Genomic DNA, 22,820 nt, shown 5'->3' on the forward strand with positions numbered 1-22,820 from the left:
CAGATCCTTATTAGCAGTGTGGCCCTGGACAAGTCCCTTAACTTTTCTTAGTCTCATCTGTAAAATGGGAACAATATTGGCCCATACAAGATACGAAATAGATGGATAGTAACCTTACAGAGGAAGACCCTGGCTACTCTAAGCAGCAGAACAGAAAATAGCCACAGGGAATTTAAGAAGGAATTAATTCCTCCTAAGGATGAACTGCCAAGGTCTCACTCAGTGGATGGAGGAGGAGGAGGAGATGTAGCAGCAGCAGCAAGAGGAGGGTGGGAGATGGCAAGATGAGAATCCAAGGTGCCAAGGAGTTCAGAGCTGAATGGTGTCCAGGCAGGACTGCAGAGAGGCCTCCAGCAACTATCCAGTTCAACCCATACTCAAAAGGAATATCCATTATAAGATTAGAGCATAATAGCCTTTGCTTCAAGATCTCCAAGCAGGGAAAGAGGATCCACTTTTTCTCCAGGCAGTCCATTTCACAAACTGTACGTTAATGTGATGTGAAAAATGCAGGATGTAGAAGGTTTTCTTCTTCACCTGTAAAGACTGCTAATGATGCCTTACCTTCCTTTTTAGTATCCCCACAACTCAGCACAGAGTCTAGGACGTACTAAGTACTCAATAAGTGTTTTAATCGTCTTTATCTTTATTTCACCACATTTCATTTACTTTTTGTCCTTTCTCCTCTGGCTTCAAAATTTCAAGAGATTTGTCCACCTGTACCCTGGCTATAGATATAAAGTGAAACTAATGCATCTAAAGCAAGATGCTGAGAGACTTTACAGAGAAGGAAGTGAGTCCTGTCAGTGATACACCACAAAGGCTTTCATCTCACTCTCTCTAACCTAGGGCTCTCTTGGTGCCCCCTTGTTCTCCCAAACACACCCACAGGATTGCTCCTTATGGAAGCTCACTGCTTGGAGTCTCATGGCTCAGGGCTTCTCATACACATCACGGATGATCTTCAAAAGGCCTAATGGGGAGGCAATTGAGAAAACTGTGATCAATCTGCAGGTCAGCCCTTGCCCTCACTATCACTAACTAATATGACATTTTCTTTCTTTGATTTTAGAAATTACTCCCCCAAACTTCTGGAGAGTAATGGAAGCTAGTTAAAAAACAAAGAAAACAAAGAGGGAGTTATTCCTTTAAAAAGCCAGCATTATGTCAGGAGATTAAGGTTGTCAACTGGACCAAGCTGGCCTCTAAGCTATGGATGTCTGGAGCTGAACAGAGTAGGCTAGAGACAGAAGAGTCAGGAATGAAACAGAAGTTTAATTTCAAAGTGAGGGAAAGAGCTTGCAAGCCAAAACATTTGTGCAGGGGGCCTGCCCCTAGTGGGGAGATTTGAGGCAGTGGGGATGAACCCTGATTTACATATTTGTGGCTACACAAAGAGTCAAACAGTGTAGTTGAGCAACAGGAATGATGCACAATGACAACAGTGAGGAAGGTTGTCTAGTGACAAAAAGTCCATTCGTAGCAGGTCTTCATATCTGGGACTGTTGGTCCTTGCCCAAGCTCAGAAAGCATCTCTTCCAGAAGGTGAACACAAAGGATTGTTGTTATGCCAAGCTCAGGGCACAGCTTGCTTGCTAGGCCTTAGCTCTGGAAAACAGAAGCTCTCCTAATATCTTGACAAGGCACTGCTCAAATGAGAGGAAGAAAGTGAGCCGAGCTATTGTCATTTACAGTACTGGCCACTGTTGTCTAGGGAGGTGATTGATTTCCTCAACATTTTCACTGGGATGCTGAAGGTCTCTGCATAGTAGGAAGGGGCTGGTCTTGTCTAATAGAAATTCTGAGAGTCAAAGTTCTGAGCAGGATCAATTTATTGATTAGGCTACCAGGAACCAATGAATGAGGTCAATGGCCTCTCTCCATGACCAAAAACCTTGAGTGAGGGCAGACAGGGTCTTTTATAATAGTTAGCAAGGTGATAGAGCAAAATCTCCAGCAACATAGGTGTGTCTTCTTCTGATTGGCTATTGATGACATAGAATTCAGATTACATCATTTGGACCTCCCCTCTGAAACCCCTTTAACCACAGCCAAGATATGTGACAGAGTCACAAGACAAAGGTTCTCAGGTGATGGGAGTTGCCATTATATCTTAAGGGTAGCTAAGTGGTGCAGTGGATAGAGCCTCAGACGCTCACTAACTGGGTGACCCTAGGGAAGTCAGTTAACCCTGTGGACATTTGTTTCTTCATCTGACAAGAAAACCCCAAATGGGTCACAACTGAACAATAACACAATAGTTTAAATTGACAAGATTTGAGCTTTTAAGTTAATCAAGTTTCTCCAGAAAGTGGGTAATGGGTGGGGTTACAAAGGGGGAGGTTAAGCTTGACCTTTAGGCAAGTTTCTCTGGGATGTGTGGGTGAAGTTTACAAGGAAAAGGAACCACAAGAGGCAATATTAAATCTAACTTAATTAAGTCTCAGGAAAATACAATTAAAATCAATTTTGAATTTTGTAGTCTATCAGAAGTCTTGGGATATAGAGATGGGCTGCTATGTATTGGTATAGAATAGGTTCATTAGTATGAGGGGTCCTGTAAATGGTGGAGTGGAGTAAGTATTGGGGAAAAGAACAGAGAGGTTTGGGGGCAGGGGACAGATACTAAGGCACCCAGGTGCTGACAGGGAGGGAAAAGAGATGATGGGGCCTTCCTCTCCCACATTGAAACTCCATCTTCTTTGGCTCACAAGTAGGGCAGGGTTGGAAAAAGAATCCATTTGCCCACTGTCACATACAGGTGAATTCATAAAATAGACCTGGCCTGATTCAGGATGGTCTGGTACCCCAGCTTTGAGGAAGAACAAAACAAAATGAGGTAGTCATAGAATAACTGACAATCCACTGCAGGGGAAAGACCATCAGAACAGAAAAAGGATGTTTGGTGAGGATACATCCTTAATTCAGATAGACAAAGCCTCCCTACCTTTACTGGTCCACTTGTCCAGCCTAAGGAAGTGGCTGAACCTCCTTATGCCCTGCCTTTTGTGTACTTTTTTGCATACTATGGGCCTTCTAGAACCAAAAACGCTTGGGTATCCTTGCTCCTGGAATCAGATGCCACACTTTGACCATTTACATAAACAAGCAAAGATACACCTTTTGCTGTGACTAGTCCATCAAGTTTGGTATCAGATCCTATAGCAAGCATCTTATTTGTTTATATTTAAGATCCGATAACTTTCTTAAGGCAAAGAGAGAATATTTCTAGGAAATTTATAGGCAATTTGTATAGGCCTAGGAGGTTCCTGCCAATTCTACAGAGTTTATATTACATATAAGTAAAGTACTCTTCCACTGTTCTTATGTTTCAAAACATTATTTTCTTATTGTGTGGAGAAACTGCTTACTTATTAAAAAAAACCAATGAGACCTTTAAAATTATTACTTTTGACTTTATCTTAATGGTGAGAAAAAAATCCTATTCCAATTATTCTAAAAATAATCTCTCCAGTTGGTATCATCTCAACATACTCTTAATATCTACCATTTTAAATTGTAAGTGGTGAGTTACAATTTGGGGGGATGTGTTATCTGATCATTTCCTAAATGTTTGTGGAAGAAGGCTTGGAGTTGTTTCCAAGCATCTATTTGGGCCATGGAGTGGGCCCTAACTTCTCCTCCCCAGATCACATGTCTGCCCACCAAACTATGAAAGGAAACCAGACACACAGGGAAATACGGGGGCTCAATATAGTGTCCTGTTGCAGGGTAGCAGATAATTTCAGGTTTTTTCTTCCCATAGGCTTGTAACAATTTGGCAGCTTCATTGGCATAGAATTCACTTCTATAGTTGTGGTCATCCGAACCAACAAGAAACAAGAAACAAGTCTCAGCCTTCTCAATTGGAATCACGCCTTTTCGGTTGGGGTCCTCCAAAGGATTGTTAAGAGTATCAATGATGTCTGCAAACCCATCATCAGTCATCTTGATAAGTTTTGGGTCAAGTGTCCGGGGGGGGGAATGGTCATACCCTTGTAGTGTAGCACAGATTCTACATTTACCAGAGAGCTATTGATGAGGACAGTGGCTGTGATGTCCTTCAAATGGGAGGCCATGGAGAGGCAGAGATCACCCCCTTTAGAAAATCCAAGCAGCCCAACTCCTGGACCCTTTACCTGAAAAAGTCAGAGAGTCAGATAGGGAATGAGAATAATGATGTGACTAACAACATGGGTCAGGTAGGTAGTGCGGTGGAAAGAGTACCAGTCCTGGATTCAGGAGGACCTGAGTTCAAATCTGGCCTCAGACTAACTAGGTGACTCTGGGCAAGTCATTTAACCCAGATTGCCTCAAAAGAAAAAACAGCAAAAAAACTTAACAATAGCTTTACTTTTGTCCTGTGAGACATTTTTGGACCTTACTGAGTTTTGCACTAAACTCTGCATATATCAATATGACATGTAAGCTCAGGTTATACAGCATTTTCCTTGTAACTCTATATTAGATTATGATATCCATTTTTCAGATAGGAAACTAAGACCAAATACTTGCCCACAATCCCAGTGACTTAAAATTCAAGAAAGTTAGGTGGTACAGTAGATAGAGCACTGGGCTTCCTACAGTCAGAAAGAACTGAGTTCAAATCCTGCCTCAGGCACTTGCCAGACCCGGGATCCTGAACAAGTCACTTAACCTCTGTTGACTTCATTTTTCTTCACTGTGAATTAGGGACAATAAGAGCACCTACCTCAAAGGCTTGTTGTAAGGATCAAATCAAATCATATTTACAAAACACTCAGCATGATACCTAGTACAGAGTTAGCGCTTAATCAATCTTTCCTTCCTTCCAGCCCAAGGCAACTCAAACACCTATGGTAGAGAGCTGATTATTTTGAGGCATTCTGGAGAAAACTCTCCCTCCAACCTAGTTCATTTTCCAACCTATTAATGACTCTACTAAGGAGACTTACAGGTTGATGGATGATATAATTTGGAGCAGGTAGACATTCTGCATACCTCAAGTCACTCCTCACTAGTATTCTTTCTTGGATCCTGGATCTGAAGAGATGTCCACTCTCACTTACTTATTTACAAATAAGGAAACTATAGCCCAGGGAGGTTAAAAACCAAAGTCTTCCAAAGGTCACACAGACAATCCTTATCAGAGTTGATTTCCATTTGTCTCAATTTTCTCTTTCCAAACAGGAGAGGAATTAGCCAATGTTAAAAATACCCTTTGGAAGTGGGGAAAATTTTCAAAGGAAAATAGGCATCTAGGTGCCAAAGTTGATAGAATGCTTGGTCCAGAGTTAGAAGACTCTTCTTCCTGAGTTCAAATCTGGCCTCAAACACTTACTAGCTGTGTGACCCTGGACAAATCACCTAACCCTCCTGTTTACCTCAGTTTCCTTATCTATATGGCAAACCACTGCACTTCCCAATAAAGACTTATAATAGGAGATTTCATTCCCACTACAACTTCTAAAAATGAAAAGCAATCAGGGAAAGAGTCTACGCCCAGAATCAAAGAAATCAAAGAAGAGAGAAGTCATAAAATGAGAAGACAACCTGGGAGTGGTTCTTCAGGTACTGGACAGCCTCTTCAAAGTACTCCAGATGAAGTTCCTCCATGTCTTTGGGGAGGTCCTCGAAGGCATAGCATGCCAGGGCCAACACAGCAAAGCCATATCCAGCCAAGAGGCTGGCTCTATATTCAAACAGGCCACCTCCAGCTCCAAAGATGTCGATGATCCCAGGGAAAGGCCCTGAACCTATAAGAAAGTCAAAGTCATAAAGCATTCCCTTTAAAGTCTTCCCTCTCAGTTCTAAGGATAGTTAAGTTATTTGCTCTTACATGACATTTTCTGAGTCACCATAAGGTTATTTATTCTTATACTACTTTTTTGGTTCACTACTGCATTGCATTGGAAGGAAGATACCTTGTTAAATTTGCACAGTGTGATTAAAAAAAAACCTCAGTTAACTGGACAATAAACAGGTAACATTCATATACTGCTTACTACGTGTCAGACCATGTTGTATGCATTTGATCCTTAGGACAATTCTGTGAGGCAGGTGCTATTACTATCATTTTCATTTTACAGTTGAGGAAACTGAGGCATCAGAGGTTATGTAAATTGCCAAGGGTCATGTAACTAGTGTCATGTTTTAATTGAAATTTAACAAAAGGGTAAAATTGAGGCAGAGTTCTGAGCAAGATAACACTTATTAACAGAAGTATGCTACCTGTCAATAAATAAGCTAGTCTTCCATTAATACCACAGACCTCAAACAAAAGGACAGTTTAACTTTAGGCTTTGGGGAGTTCTTCATCCTTCATTCTCAAACAGGACCAATGACATCGGGAGGGTGATATTTTGACTTACTTGTGAATTGGATTTAAGCGAGACAGAGCTAAACAAAGTCATCAGCCTCACTGTCTCTTCCAGACTCATAGAATCAAAAGTCAAGAGGACTGGGAATGGCCTGGGATGCAAGGGCAATGGTTGAGGTTGGGAGGAAGGGCTCTCTCCTGAAGTGAAAGCACCTCTCCTCCAAGGCTACATGTCCTGGGGACACAGCCCTATTTGCCCAGCTCCAGTTGCAGCTCTACCACCAAGTGTTTTGGAAGTATAGAACAAAGAGAAAAAGGTAGATGACATGGAATTAAAGGCATCATGACTGCTTACAGAGTTGAGCTATAGGGACCAACATGATTGGTTGGAAATTTGGTAATGGGGCCTAGCAATAGCACCCTTGCTTCTCTCAGGAGTCTAAGAAGCACTCTTTGTTTGAGTCTAGGTGTGAGATAGTGGCCCAGACTTTTGGACAGCAAACTAGAAGTCCTTGAAGGATAGCTTGGTGGAGTAAAGATATCTATCAGGTCCAAATTCCCTTGCTTTCTCACACATTCTCCAAAGTTAGCAGAATTCCTTGAGCAGGAAAGCTGGACTTTTTATCTTAACCTCTTCTGGTCCAGCTGAACTCTGAGGTAAGTTCAGAGTCAAAAGACCCATAACTTAAGCATTGACAGGATAAAATCAATTCCTTGTAAACAGGATCAATAAGAAAATATTATAGGATCAATTATTCTTCATTTATTTTGTTTAATGTCTCAAAAAGCTAGGATAATTTACTTTTTGTCTTGCGCAGTTTTCATTTTTGATTTCTGGAAATACAGTTTTGAAAAGATAGTTTTTTTAAAAAAGTACATTGTCTTTTACATGGAGCTACTAAACAATGCCTTTAAATGCAAATCATTCTGGCTTTCGTTGACCAACCAATAATAGCCCCAACCCAAGCCTGGGAGTGGGTGGGGACTCTCTGATGGCTTAGAATAAATAGCAATGGTTTTTGTGTGGGCCAGAAACTAAGGGAGTCTACCACTCCTAGACTGACATCTTTGGAATGATAAATGTTTTGTCTCAACTCATCCCTACTTAGTCTCTGAAAACAAACTGAGACCTGGGAAAGATCTTAATTTAGAAAGGCCAAGGTCACTCACTGCATCCTGAGCCATTGACAGTCATCAACTTTTGTCTTGCCCCTGGATTTTAATGACTTTGGAGAAGACTTTGCTCAGTTCTGCCTCACTTAAATCCAATTCAGGGACAAGTCAAGACATCACTCTCAGGATGTCACTGGTCCCCTTACAGAATGAAGGACCAACAACCACAACTGGCTCAATTTTAATTTTCTCAGTTTGGGGTCACATTTGAACCCTGGTCTTCCTGACTCCAGGTCCAGTGCTCTGTGCACTGCAATCCCTAGCTGCCACTTTCATGCCTGACCTTTCAGATGTCTGGATTTCCATGGCTATACTGACTACATTTGGGAAATCCTCTTCTCTCCTCTCCTCAGCTGAGACAAGGTTTGAATTTTCAAAAGGGGATTTTTCTAGGAAATTAAGGAAAAAACAAAACAAAGAAAGAAAATATGAAAGCACTAACCAAAACTGGTCTATAGAGTGAAGATTCCCTAATGGATATCCAACCATAGACTGGTTAGCTTGGTTAACACACAACTTATTAGCCACATGTTCCAGAACCTAATTGTTAGAGATGCACTTGACGCACAAAAAGGTTTCAAGGAAAATTCATTAAAGTTCAAAGGAGGGAGTGCCTTCTACTCCATTATGAATGGGTAGCTTCCCAGTAAGGCTACAGGAAGACTACAACTTGTTCAGATCAATGGAAGCTTCTTATACTGTTCCAAATTTTGGACCTCCCACGACAATGTCCATTGCCACATGACTTCATGTTCTCCTCTCTGATAGGCTTTCCTCAAAACAGCTTATCAAAACTGTGCACAAGTTTCTGATCTCTATTCTGACTGTGCTAGATCACAACCCTGATCACCAAAAACGGGAAACAGAATTTCCTTGTTTCCCACATACCGGAAAGGCAGGGTGGAGAACTAGAAAGAATGCTGCTAGCCTTGGAGTAGAAGACCTATTTTTAACACAGGCTCTACCACTTATAAGTGATGCTAAACATACCCTTAGAGGTCATTTATTCCAATCCCTTGGAATAGTGGGGAAACTAAGATTTACAGAGAATAAGTCCTTATTCAGTCTTTCAGATGATTTACACATCTGTATTTCCAACCCTAGTCTTTCTCCTCAGCTTCCACCTCATCAACAGCCTTTTGGATATCTTGATGGAAATCCTAGATGGAAAACATAGTGTGTGCAAAGAGAACTCACAGTCTTTCATTACAAATAAAAACTGCAATTCATTCTGCCATTGTGTGTGTGTTCATCCTTTGTTGCCAAAGAAGACCTTGCCATCAGGAAGGTAATGACATGACATGCACTTGACTTTGTTTTGAGTGAGGGAGGGCTGTGCAGGTCACCCCCCTCACTTCTCCTCCAGAGCTATCTGAATCCAGTGACCAGATATTCATCAGGATGATTAGAGATGACCCAGGATGAGGCAATTGGGGTAAAGTGACTTGCCCAAGGTCACACAGCTAGTGAGTGTCAAGTCTCCGAGGTGAGATTTGAACTCAAGCCCTCCTGACTCCTGCACTGGTGCTCCATCCACTGCACCACCTAGCTGCCCCATTACTCACTTTATCAATACTCCCTTTGTTTCCAGTTCCTTGCTACAATAAAAAAGTGACTAAAAATATTTTTGTTTTGCTTTCTACTTTTTCATTTTTGGTATTGTTGATTTGGTTTTTCTGTTTTCTTTTGTTAAAATATCAGACTAGCTATTATTTTCTGTTTCATGGTTTTTTTAAAGTACAGCTTATAGTTTGATTTCTCAATTCATGTTTCTCTCTCCATTTTGTTAATTACTTCTTTGATTTTCAGGATTTGTATTTTGATATTAGGGTAGAGGTTTTCAATTTGTTTTTTCCCCCTAAGGCTTTTTTCTTAGTTGTATGTCCAATTTATTCACCTATTTTTTCCTCTTTTTTGATGAAAGTTTTTAGAGATATACATTTCCCCTTCATGATTATAAACATCCTAAATGTTTAGGAATGCTGTCTAATTGCTGCCATTTTCTTTGATGAAATTTTCAATTGTTCATAAGATTTGCTGTTTGAGCTTTAAATTTTAGGTTTAAATTACCGAATCTCCAATTAGTTTTTAATCTTTGTGTGAGAAACAAAGGAAGGAATTCTATTTTCACAGGATTAATACTACTCTCAGCCTTACAGGAGTGACAGCAGGAGTGATAACAGGATGTAAGTCAGAGACTAGTTCTAATCCAAGCTGGGACCTTGCTGACCCAGGCATCTGATCAAATAAAAGGTCAGAAACTTGTATGCATGCTTAATGAGCTGTTTAATATTATCCAACACACCCCCAAGGTGGAGCAAGCTAATTTAAATGTACATGCAATGAGTGACATATCAAGGAGAAGAACATGGAAGAGGTGGTCCAGGAAGTATTTGTCTGAGCACATGTGGCTGTTAAGGGAGTCACCCATTCCCAAGGAATGTAAAACAAAACAAGAGCATTCCTGGCATCAACAATGAGTTCTGTTCTTTCTAGAGTGAGCACACTTCTCACACTTACTTTTAAAATTTTAATTTAAAAAAATTTGATTTTTTATCCTGAACTTAGACATCAAAAAGGGCATTTATATCTATGAATAAGTAGACACACACACACACACGCACACACACATATATCAGAAAAAAATAAAAAAAGATTATAAAAGAAATCAGGAATTTATATTTGATAAAAAAAAGAATATAATAAATTCCATATATCACTCTCAAAACTATCCTGTTTTCTTCTGAAATTCTTTCTATTCTCTTCAAATACAATAAAAAAAGTTTCAATGGGTCTTTTGCAAAGACTGGAATCACTCTTTTTTATCATCTCTCTTCCTCCTATCCCAAATTAAATACTGAGACAAAGAGGGGAAAACAACCTTTAACAAATAAACATAGTTAATCAAAATGAATCCATACAGTGTCCATGTCAAAAAATTTTTATCTGTGTACCTTGAATAAGTTAGCTCTCTCTCTCTCTCTCTCTCTCTCTCTCTCTCTCTCTCTCTCTCTCTCTCTCTCTCTCTGTCTCTCTCAGAAAGTTGGTAACATGCATTAAGCTGGAAATATAACTGGTCACTGTACTCATCAGTTAAGTCTTTCAAAGTAGTTTCTTTTTTCTTCTGGATGGTAGTGCTGTAAGTATTTTCTCCATATTTATGTATTCCTCAGGCACCTCAGTTGTGGGGAATAGCATGTCCTACCACCTCTTATTCCTCTTATACACACTAGTGTATTTTTTTATTCTCTTTCTCCTTTTAAAATCCTCAGAATGGGACCAATCCATCTCTAGGATCTCTGTTTTCCTAATGTAATTCCCTGAATACACTGACTACATTAAGATTCTGAAGGGAAACTTGTTTCTTCTCTCCCTTAAGGATGTTAGCACTATATCATACTATAGCTGCTTTACTAAAGTAAATTTACTTTCTGGATTTCTATTGAGTCTTGTTTTGTATTTCAAAGTTCTTACTCAGCTTTTGTCTTTTTCATCAGAAATGCTTGAAAATCCTCTATTCAATCAAAGATCTACTTTTCCCCCTTGTTGTATTACCCTCTGCTTGGCAGAGTTACTTTTGATTTTAAGCTAATATAGTTTATCTTTTGATATATTGTATCTCAAAGTCTTCTCTAGTTTACCTTTTGATATATTGTATCTCAAGGTCTTCTCTCATGGATAGTAGAAGCTTATAGGTCTTGTCTGATCCTGAGTATGGTTCCTGGGTACTTGAATTGTTTCTGAATACTTGCAGTAATTTTCCTTTTATGTGAGAGCTCTAAATTTGGGCCCTGATACACCTAAGACTTCTCATTTTGGAGGTTTTTGTTCAAAATAGGTTTTCTTGCCATTGCCCTTTTTTTTTCATCTCAGCACCACATTAAACTTATACCCAGTAAGAATATTCAAAACATCATTTATACACCACAATGCAATAAAAATAGTAATTGGTTCAGGGACCACAAACAAAAGATACAGACTCAGAAAATATGTAAAACAGAAAAAGAAAGGATTTCTGAATATGCATTTAAAAAGTGGAAAGCTAACAAATAAACCAAATTAAGGCCAATAGAGGAGACTTTAAAAATTAGAGGGAAAATTTAAAAACTTGGAGACAACCCCCTCCCCCATAGAAATGATAAATAAAGCTAAAAGCTGGTTCTTTATAAATTTTTCAGTCTTATTTCCTGAATTAGGACTTAATGCAAGAGCCAGGATCTGCCCCCTCCCTCCCTCTCAAATAGTGTGGTCAGGCTCTGTTTCTGAATTCAATTTCCTATGTTCCTACTGCTGACTTCCTTTGCACTCAGTGTTGGTATGCTTCAGTGTCCCTGGTCAGAACGCTATGGTCAGTCGTCTCTAATGAGAGCACTGAGTGATCGTCTGTCCTCCTTGAAGATATCTTGATCAGTTATCATTAATGAGATATGAGATATTTTACAGATGAAATTGCACAGTATAAGAAGCACTCCATTTACTCAAAACTAAACCTTGGACCAAGAAGCTAAAGTGTAATATTAACAAACCATAACAACATAACAATTCATTTCTAGGGTAGCCACATGTCCTTAAACGGACACAAAAGTAACTTGCCCTTTTCCCCTACAAGGGAGAGAAAAGGCCACAAGGTCTATAGCAAAACATATCATTCAGTATATAACATACATTTTTGGGGGGGATCAAAATCTTTGGGGAATGAGCAACCAGCTCCTCCTCACTCAGGCACTGTCACAAAATACTGTTTATACAATTGGAGGTCCCAGGCCATGGTCTTCCCTTAACACAATTCATCTCCAGGAGTAGCAGAGAACACAACAAACTCCGCCCCTAGGTCACAGTAGGTGACAATCCCCTAAATGAAAAAAAGTGTCCAATCCTTCTTTCCACACTGCTGTTGCAGGGTCCCACCTGCCACTCTCAGGTGCACACATACTCTAGTGAGCTAAAGAGTCCAGGTCCTGACAATGCTCCAGCCCCTACTTCCAAGTCCTGAGGGGCAGCTGGGCAACAAAGCCAACAGAGGGGGGTCCCAGAGCATTATGGGATTTCCCCCATACCACCATAGACAACTCTACCTGCTGGGTCCCAACTAACCCCAGGGGGATATAGCAGGAAAGCTCACTTGCTGCTCCTGCTCATGCTGCAAAGTTTTCATCGCAAGCTCCATGGTTCCTCCTCCTGCAGGTCCTGGTGCTGATAGCTCCCTGCTCCTACCAGGGTCCTGACTCAGGCAGCTCTCTGCTTCTGCTGCTCCTAACTTGGCTTCTTTGTTTGTGGCTCCCTGCTCCACAGTCACTGCCTCCTCCACCGGACTGATCTGGGACACTGCCACTTCTGACAATGAACAATGACTCTCCCACTCCCCCAAGGAAAAGTCATTCTGGGTCTCCCCTAGCATTTCCACTACTCCCGAAGTCCCTCTAGCTCTCTTCATATCAAGGGCATACACAATTTTCAGCAAAGCCACCTCAAGGTCTCTGGGGCAGATGGCACATCCCCCCATTCTAGGGAAGAGGTCTAGATTCCATCCTCCCATCCCTTGGGAAGACTTCACAGAACCATAACTACAATAACTGGGAAACAATTGACAACTATCCCAGTCTCACTAAACCCCATACTAACATCATCCACTTCAGGAGAAAGGTCAGCACCCTGAAAGTGGAAAAAAACAATTTCTTTCAAACAGATTCAATAGACAGGGCTCCAACTGTTTAGTAATCATAGTGTACACCTTACTAACATCATCCACTGATTCAGAGGAAAGATCAGCACCCTGAAAGTGGAGAAAATCAATTCCTAACATCATCTACTTGTTTAGGGAAAAGGTCAACACCCTGAAAGTGGAGAAAATACATCATCAGACCAAGAGAACACCAACATCTGTGTTCACATTTACACCCAGAGTGCCTCTTAACAACAGCTACCCAGAGTCTTGTTTTCCCACTGACTTTTTTGGTGTTTGTGGGTTGAGAAGTCTGGAAACTGCCACAGTTGGCAATGATTCAGTCCCCTGATGCCTGCTCCTGCCCATCTTGCCTGCTTGCTATTATCATCAAGAGGGTACTTTTGGAGCACTATGGCCATCCATCTGTCATCCCTCAATCTTTCTTATCTTCTCTTTATTCCTGTACTTCTTCAGAGTTCCTCTGGTTATATGTTGAGCCACTTAATTGCCCCCCCCACCACGTGATACACATCTTTAAGTCTTCAAAGGCAGTGGCATTTGATATCTCCCTGATAATCTATACTGTAGTGTAAGAAACACTAGAAAAATGTTAGTATGGAAAAGATGGGCCTTTGCTTTATAGGGAGCTTTGAATTGGTAAAGAAAAAAAAACAACCTTGCAAATTTCTTAGAGAAAATCCAACTCATTCTCCTCCTGTTTGACTCTGGGACTATTGCCCATCTCTATTGTCTGCCCCAGATATGGGGGCTGGTTATTGTCTCTTGATCTCTAAGAGAACCAAAATGGCATCACTATGTCAAGATCCAGGTACAGTGTGTCTCACTGTGGCTGATCAGAACAATAGGACCTCTGAAGGCTCTATCACAGGTCAGGCACAAATAGTCCATTTGGAGTGGAAATGTCTCCAAATTTGTGCAAATATAAGTATATATTATGTCATATAATAATACATCACATAACATTATTATATAATAATAGATTATTTATAACTATAAATGAAAGTTCTGTGGGTATCCATAGATATATGGGTAGCCTGTTTACATCTGATCAGCTGGTATTCTTTTTTTAAACATTTGATTTATTTATTTTTACAAATTAATATATTTATTTTTAGTTTGCAATATTCACTTCCATAAGTTTTAAATTTTCTCTGCCTTCCTCCCCTCCCCCCTCCCCAAGATGGCCTGCAATCTGTTATAGGCTCTACATGTGCATTCTTTTTTTATTATTTATTTATTTTTAGTTTTCAAAACTCATTTCAACAAGATTTTGAGTTTCAAATTTTCTCCCCATCTCTCGCCTACCCCCTACCCCAAGAGAGCCTGCATTCTGATTACCCTTTCCCCTAGTCTGCCCTCCCTTCTATCACCCCCCCCCCCCCACTCTTATCCCCTTCTCCCTAACTTCCTTGTAGGGCAAGATAGATTTCTATATCCCATTGCCTGTATATCTTACTTCCCAGGTGCATGTAAAAAATTTTTAACATTTTTTTTAAAACTTTGAGTGCTGAGCAAGCTGCCTCCAGCATGCTTCAGGGGCCGGCTCTCCCCAGGGGCTGGCTCTCCCCAGGTCCCGCCGCTGTTGAGACGCTCAGGTTGGGAACATGAATCTCTACCTGTGTTTAGTTTTCCTGTGCTTGGGGATAGCAGCTGCTGCCCCACAATTTGACCGAAATTTAGATGCTAAATGGGAACAATGGAAGTCACAGCACAGAAAGACCTATAGAGGGAATGAAGAAGATAGTAGGAGGAGAGCAACATGGGAGAAGAATTTGAAAATGATTGAAATGCACAATCTGGAGTTCAGTGCTGACAAAGAGAGTTTCTGCATGGAAATGAACAAGTTTGGAGATATGACCAATGAGGAATTCAAACAAGTGATGAATGGCCTTAGACATGACAGATTTCAAACGAAAACCAAAGGAAATCTGCCTCATGAGCCTCTCTTTGAACAGCTCCCTGAATCTGTAGACTGGAGAACAGAAGGTTGTGTAACTCCTGTTAAGGATCAGGGTCCATGTGGTTCTTCCTGGGCATTTAGTACAACTGGGTCCCTGGAAGGTCAGTGGTTCCTTAAGACAGGCAAACTTGTTTCACTTAGTGAACAGAATTTGGTTGACTGCGCTAAGGATGAGGTCAACCATGGCTGTGATGGTGGTTTGATGGATCATGCCTTTGAGTATGTGAAGAAAAATGGAGGCATTGATACAGAGGAATCCTATCCCTATTGTGGAGAGGATTATGAGTGTTGGTATAACCCAAAAACCGTAGTGGCTAATGTCACTGGATATGTGAACATCCCATCAGGGCAGGAAAGTGCTCTCACACAGGCTGTGGTAAATGTGGGCCCCATCTCTGTTGGTGTTGATGCAAGCCATGAATCCTTCCAGTTCTATGAGTCTGGTTTTATTATGAACCTGAATGTAATAATGAAGCGCTAGATCACGGCATGCTGGTTGTGGGCTATGGTGTTGATGAAGACACTGAACCAAAATACTGGCTTGTCAAGAACAGCTGGGGTGAAGATTGGGGCAATGATGGGTACATTTTAATGTCCAGAGATGAGGATAACCACTGTGGAATAGCGACATTAGCCAGCTATCCTATAGTATGATGTGACTGAAGGAAGATTGCTTCACAGAGAGATGGGACCTGATCTATATCAATATGGATCAAACACTTGAATCACCTAGGATCCAAGTTGTAATATGAGTTTCTTCTGACATTTTCACCTTTGAGAAATGTAAACTCTACTTTATTATAAATAGCTTTTAATATTGCTTAATTCAAAAGCATATAAATTTTCATTTGAAAATTGTAGATATAAAGAGTTGTACCTTTTTCAATAAACTTTGATTCAGTATAAAAAAATAAAAAATAAAAAAATAAAACTTTGAGTGCCAAATTCTCTCTATTCTTCCCTCCTCACCCACCCTCATTGATAAGGCAAGCAATTCAGCATAGGTTATATGCATATGTAGTTATGCAAAACACTTCCATAATAGTCATGTGAAAGACTAGCTATATTTCCCTCCATCCTATACCACCCTGCACTTATTCTATTTTCTCCTTTGACCCTGTCCCTTTTCTAAAGTGTTTGTTTCTAGCTACCCCCCTCCCCCAATATGCCCTCCCTTCTATCATTCTCCCCCCTCTTTTTCCCTTCCCCCTTACCTTTCTGTAGGGTAAGATACCCAATTGAGTGTATAAATTATTCCCTCCTTAAGCCAAATCCTAAAACAGTAAGGTTCGTTCATTCCCTCTCACCCCACCCCACTTCCTCTCCATTGTGAAACTTTTTCTTGCCTTTTATGTGAGATAATTTACCCCATTCTATCTCTCCCTTTCTCAATATCAATATATTGATATTCCTCTCTCACCCCTTAATTTTATTTTTTAGATATCATCCTTTCATATTAAATACACCCTGGGCCATCTATCTATCTATCTATCTATATTACCCCCAACTACCTTAATACTGAGAAAGTAACTCATGAGTTACAAATATCATCTTTCCACGTAGGAATGTAAACAGTTCTACTTTAATAAGTTGCTTAAGATTTCTCTTTCCTGTTTACCTTTTCAGGCTTCTCTTGAGTCTTGTATTTATTTGAAAGTCAAATTTTCTAATCAGCTCTGGCCTTTTCAGCAAGAATGCTTAAAAGTCCTCTACTTCATTGAATGTCCATTTTTTCCCCTGAAAAAAAATGTCAGTTTTGCTGGGTAGGTGATTCTTGGTTTTAATCCTAGCTCCTCTGATCTCTGGAATATCATATTCCAAGCCCTTCAATCCCTTAACATAAAAGCTACTATATCTTGTGTTATCCTGATTGTTTCCACAATACTTGAATTGCTTCTTTCTGGCTGCTTGCAATATTTTCTCCTTGACCTAGGAACCCTGGAATTCAGCTACAATATTGCTGGGAGTTTTCCTTCTGGGATCTCTTTAAAGAGGTGATCTATGGGTTCTTTCTATTTCTATCTTACCCTCTGATTCTAGAATATCAAGGCAGCTTTTCTTGATAATTTCTTGAAAGATGATGTATAGGCTCTTTTTTTGATCATGGCTTTTAGGTCATCCCATAATGTTTGTATTTTCTCTCCTGGAGATATCTTTCCAGTTCAGTGGTTTTTCCAATGAGATATTTCACATTGTCTTCTACTTTTTTTCATTCTTTTGGTTTTGTTTTAGAATTTCCTGATTTCTCATAAAGTCATTAGCTTCCATTTGCTCCATTCTAATTTTTTTTTCATCTCAGCACCACATAGAACTTTTACTAAAACTGAATAGGGCACAGAGATATTGCAAAAGCCAGGAAAAGTCAATACTTTATTTATAGGTCATGATGCAATAAAAATAGTCATTGGTTCAGAGAACACAAGCAAAAGATACAGATCCAAATGGGGAATCTGGTGGAAGTCTTGGACATACAAGTCATTTCATCTCTGGATCTCAGTTTCTGCATCTGTGAAATGAGAGGACTGGAGCAGATGCTAACCAAAGAATCTCCTTCCTAGATACTAGAAGTTCTCCAATCAGTACTACTCAGATTTCTTTGACATGAACTCTCCTATAGAGAAGAGAAGCCACTTCCAATCCCATCTAATAACAACTTATTGAAGCAATAAGTGTAAAGGGAAGAAAGGGAAGGGAATAAGCATTTATATAGCACCTTCAATATGCCAGGCACTTTAAATTAGCTCTTACAAACTTACTTTACAATTATTTAATTAATTTATAGTTATTTAAACTTCTTTACAATTATTTGATTCTTGAAACAACTTTGTAAAGATAGGTGCTACAGATGAGCAAACTGAGGCAGACAAAGGTTAAGTGACTTGTCCAGGGTCACACAGCTAGTACCTTTCTGAGGCTGGATTTCAACTCAGTACTACCTGACTCCAGGGCTAGCACTCTTCTCTGTTGCATCACCAGCTGTTTTTACTATCTATGAAGCACTATATTAGATTCTAGGCTTATAAATACAAGACAACAATAATCTCTTTCCCTTCAAGAACTTGCATTCTACAGATGATACATTTACCTAGATAGGTCTATGCATGATCACCTCTTGCCTAGACTATTACAATAGTCTCTCTGCCTCCAGGATCTCCCCTCACAGCCAAAGAGATATTCCTAAAACTCAGGTCTCACAGTGTATGTCACTCCACTTCTCAGGAAGTTCTAGAGGCCCTCTGCTTCCTCTGGGAGCCATAACCTTTCACCAAGTGACTCCAGTCTATCTCTTTACATTTACTACCCAGTACTCAGCATTTCATACCCTCCAGGAGACTCAAAGAGGCTCATCTGCTATCCCTCACCTAAGAAATTCATCTCTCATCTCCATGGCCTTGCTGTTTCCTACACCTGGCCTTTAAGTATACATATTTCTTCAAAGTTCACTATAAATATCACTTTCTACATAAGACCTTTCCTGATTCTCAGTAGTTGCTGGTGCTTTTCCCACCCACCCTGAAATTATATTTACCTTGTATTTGTTTTTTGTGGGCAGCTAGGTAGGGCAGTGGATGGAGTGCTCGGCCTGGAGTCAGGAAGAATCTCTTCCTGAGAACAAATCTGGCTTCAGACACTTACTCATTCTGTGACCCAAGACAAGTCACTTAACCCTGTTCGCCTCAGTTTCCTTATTTGTAAAATGAGCTAGAGAAGGAAATAGCAAACCACCCCAGTATCTTTGCCAAGAAAACACCAAATGGGGTCATGAAGAGTAAAAAATGAATGGCTTAACAACAATAAAATTTTGTCTTTTATTTATTTTCTATCTACCTCCATGTATATGTTAAACTCCTTAAGGGCACGGTATATTTTGTAAATATTTGTTAAGCGTTAGCCCAAAATTAGCACAAGCAGCAGAGAATTGATCCATACTTTGTTGCATCTCAGCTGCTAAGGCTGCACTGAGTGCATAAGTTCACTTACCTTGGTAGTGTACTTTCCAGGGATGTACACACTGATAGTGAGGTTGAGGCATGCATTGCCAGAGCTAGCTCAGTGTTTGGTAGACTCCAAAGGAAAATATGGGAGAGAAAAGATAACAGACTGACTACCAAATCGAAAGTCTACAGAGTGGTTGTACTGACCTCATTGTTGTATGCCTGTGAAACCTGGACAGTCTACCAGCACCACGCCAGGAAAGTGAATCACTTCCATTTGAATTGTCTTAGAAAGATTCTGAAGATCACCTGGCAGGATAAAGTACCAGACATTGAGGTCATTACTTGAACTAAACTGCCAGGCATTCAAACTCTGCTTCAGAGGCTCCAACTCTGATAGGCTGGCCATATTGCTGGAATGCCAAATGTTTGCTTTCCAAAAAGACTATTTTATGGAGAACTCACATAGGGCAAGCATTCACATAGTGGTCAGAAGAAGAGATACAGGGACACTCTCAAGGTCTCTCTTAAGAACTCTGGAAATGATTGTGTGACATGGGAGATACTGGCACAGGGTCACTCAGCATGACATGCCCACATCAGAGAAAGTGCTTTCCTCTATGAGTAAAGCAAAATTGGAACAGTTCAAAGGAAACAGAGGATGTGGAAATTTGGAGCATCCACCCCAAATGTTCACAGGGAGTATTTGTGCCCAACCCGTGGTAGAGCATTTCTAACCATATTGGTTTGATCAGACACAGTCAGACACACTGAAACTTGACTCTAGCATAGTGATGACATTGTGGTCCTCTTTGAGAACTAATAACAACTAGTGTCAACAATGTTACAAAACAATGTTTTGTCTTGGCTTAGCCATGTGAATGAGATTATACCTCAATTACTTACTTCTTCCTTTGTTCCTACCAATATCATTTTATACTCTATTTTGATAGATCTTATTTGTATCAGTTATTTAAATGTCTCTATATTGTTTTGTCACCACAATAAATATTTCTCCATCAAGTTTTCTACATTTGTGTTAGTGATATAAAAGTTCCCTCAATTTGTTTCACTCTACTGCTAAAGTAATTTATTACCTCAATTTTTTCTCTATTGTCTTCGATTAAAAAAACAATCACAACATTCACAGATAGTTTAACAGCTTATTTGCCCATTTATTCCTGTAATTACTTTTAATGCCCCCCCTATTTTTGCAAAATTTACTTTCATATTTCAAGGTCCAAGAGGCCATCCACTGACATAAAGTACAATCCCTGTATAATTGATGGCCTTTGAAAATTACAATGACTAAAAGCACTCCCCATTGAAAGGTGAACTTTGGTCAGAAGGCTCAGAAGAGGGAGATGTGTAAAATCAGTATCTGATGATACCCCAAACATCTTAACCTTCCATGAAGACCTAAGAGTAAGAGACAATCACAACTGTTTGCTTTATGGAACTGAGATTTGGAGGGGTCTAGTGGCAGATTCCTGGACTTGAACATGGGACTTCAGAGTCCAGTTATAGATCAAAAATCAGAAGATGTAGAATTAGAAAGGACTTTAGACTGATTTCTAAGCCAACTCCTCAGTGCTTCCCTCCCCAAACCCTGAGAAATGTCCATCCATCCCTCTGACATCTCAAGATTCTTTTAGAATGCCAGGAGGAATTCTTGGAACTTCTGAATGTAGAAGGTCCTGCTGTGGACCATGGAAAGAAAGAGGGGTGGTCACTGATTAAATGAGGGGTCAGAGCAGAAAACCTTGGGAGGGTACCCACCGGGAGGCAGGAAGAGGGTGGCCCGAAGGCTGCCCTCTCGCACCGGGATCCTCCTCACCCCTGGCCGCAGGAAGCTCCGTTCGTGGACCACCCGTGCCAGCAGCTTGCTGGGCTGCGGGGTCGTGACCCTCATATAACTCCAGGTCCACAGAGAAAGGGGTCTGCACGTCCCGCTTCACCAGCCGCCAGAAGGGCTTGTCGGGCTTCATGCTCCAGGAGAGCCCCATGGGCTCCACGCCGCTGTAGCTGCCCCCCAGAGAGGGCGCCCGCGCCAGGTCCAGCTGCCCGCCCGCGTCCGCCTCGTAGCGGGCCGACGCCTGGAAGAGAGCCGCTTTCTCATCGCGGAGGGAGGCGCGGAGGGTGACCCGCTGAGCCGGGGCCAGACCGTGCACCGCGATCGCCACCGGCTAGTCCCACAGGCTGCGGGGCCCGGGAGTCAGGGTCAGGGTCACGGCCATTGAAACTGACCCGAGACTCGAAGGAGTTTGCAGAGAACTAGTGAAAGGGGAGGTCCTCTGGTTCCCATTGGCTCCCCCGGGGGCGGAATCTCTTGGGGGCTGTCCAACGGCTTTGTAGAGGAGAGAAAGCTCTTGGGGAGGCGGGAGCGTGGGATGGGAGCGTGTGTAGTTCAAAGTCCTTCCCTCCTTTTCGTTGTTCTGTGGTTTTCAGGAAAAGCCCTCGAATTAGGAGGGCTTGCGAAAGGTTTCTGTAAAGATGAGATTTCACCGCGGGAGGTTAGCAGGGGGAGTTGGGGAGGGAGAGCATGCCAAGCCTTGGAGACGGCCACAGGAAAGGTCCGGAGCAGGGAGGAATGGTTGTTGTTACTGTTGTGTTCATCCTTCATTTTCGAGGAGGACCATGGCAGCAGAGAAATGATAATTTTGATAAAAATAAATTTGTTTTGAGTGAGGGAGGGTTGTGCAAGGTCATCAGCCTCACTTGCCCTCCTGAGCCATCTGGATCCAGTAACCAGATATTCATCAGGAGGAGTGGAGATGGCCCAGGATGCAATGGGAGACCTTGGCCTTTTAGGCTAAGGCCTTTTCAAGTACTCACTTAAAGTGAGATAATACCCATTCAGTGAGTAGGCATCTTTAAAAAGTAGTCCGGGGGATGGCCCCTTTAATAGAAAAGAAACAAATAAATAGATGAATCACTCTGGAACAGGCAGGAACCTCAGAGTTATTGTTAAGAAGAGAAACTGTTACTATTGACATTCACTCTAAGCCAGGAGGGTGCAAAACCAGCCATTGAGTGGAGGTTGGGCAAGGACCCTTCGTTGTTCAATCCATGGGATTCTAAGGTTTTAGGGGAGACAAAAAAGAAAGAAAGAGAGAGAGGAAGGGATGGATAGGGCAGGGCAAGGCAGGACAGGAAAGGAATCTAGCCAATGTACCCCAAGTTAACTGGGCAGCTTCTGGTCTTCAAAATTGACCTTCTTTTGGAGAGGAGAAGGAAGGGGAGAGGGCCAGGTGGAAAGAGAGGATGAGCTGAGTTACCCAGCTAGCTGGGTCCCGATTTAGGCAGCTCAGTCCACTCACAGGTTGTGTTCATCCTTCACCTTCGAAGAGGACTGACATCAGAAAAATGATGACATGACTTGCACTTGACTTTGTTTTGAGTGAGGGAACACTGTTCCTCTAGGGAGGAATGGAAAGCCTTGTTAAAGGACTAGCAAAGGGTCCAGTGTGACTGGATCAGAAGTAAGGTATAAGACTGGCAAGATAGGAGAAGGCTAGGTCCTTAAGGGCTTTGAATGCCAAGAGACTTAAGGCAGACTGACCTGTTAGTTGATTATTGCATTAGTCGAGGCATGAGGTGCTGAGGGCCTGCACCAGAGTGATGGCAGTGTCAGAGGAGAGAAGGGAGTGTATTTGAGATAAGCTGCAAAAATGAAATCAACAGGTCTTGGCAACAGCTAAGGTGAGGGAGAAGAAAAGTCAGCAGTGTAGCCTGACACTTAGGTTGCAAATCTGAGGGACTGGGAGA

General features: G+C 41.3%; 2 pseudogenes; one reads left to right on the forward strand and one right to left on the reverse strand.

Annotated features, from left to right (window-relative positions):
* Positions 1-1,255: 1,255 nt before the first annotated feature.
* On the reverse strand, positions 1,256-21,304 carry LOC140517714 (acyl-coenzyme A thioesterase 1-like; annotated as a pseudogene).
* On the forward strand, positions 14,733-15,918 carry LOC140525302 (procathepsin L pseudogene; annotated as a pseudogene).
* Positions 21,305-22,820: the final 1,516 nt, after the last annotated feature.

This window comes from Notamacropus eugenii, chromosome 1 (genome assembly GCF_028372415.1).
Source record: "Notamacropus eugenii isolate mMacEug1 chromosome 1, mMacEug1.pri_v2, whole genome shotgun sequence".
In the NCBI taxonomy this organism is placed as follows: Eukaryota; Metazoa; Chordata; class Mammalia; order Diprotodontia; family Macropodidae; genus Notamacropus; species Notamacropus eugenii.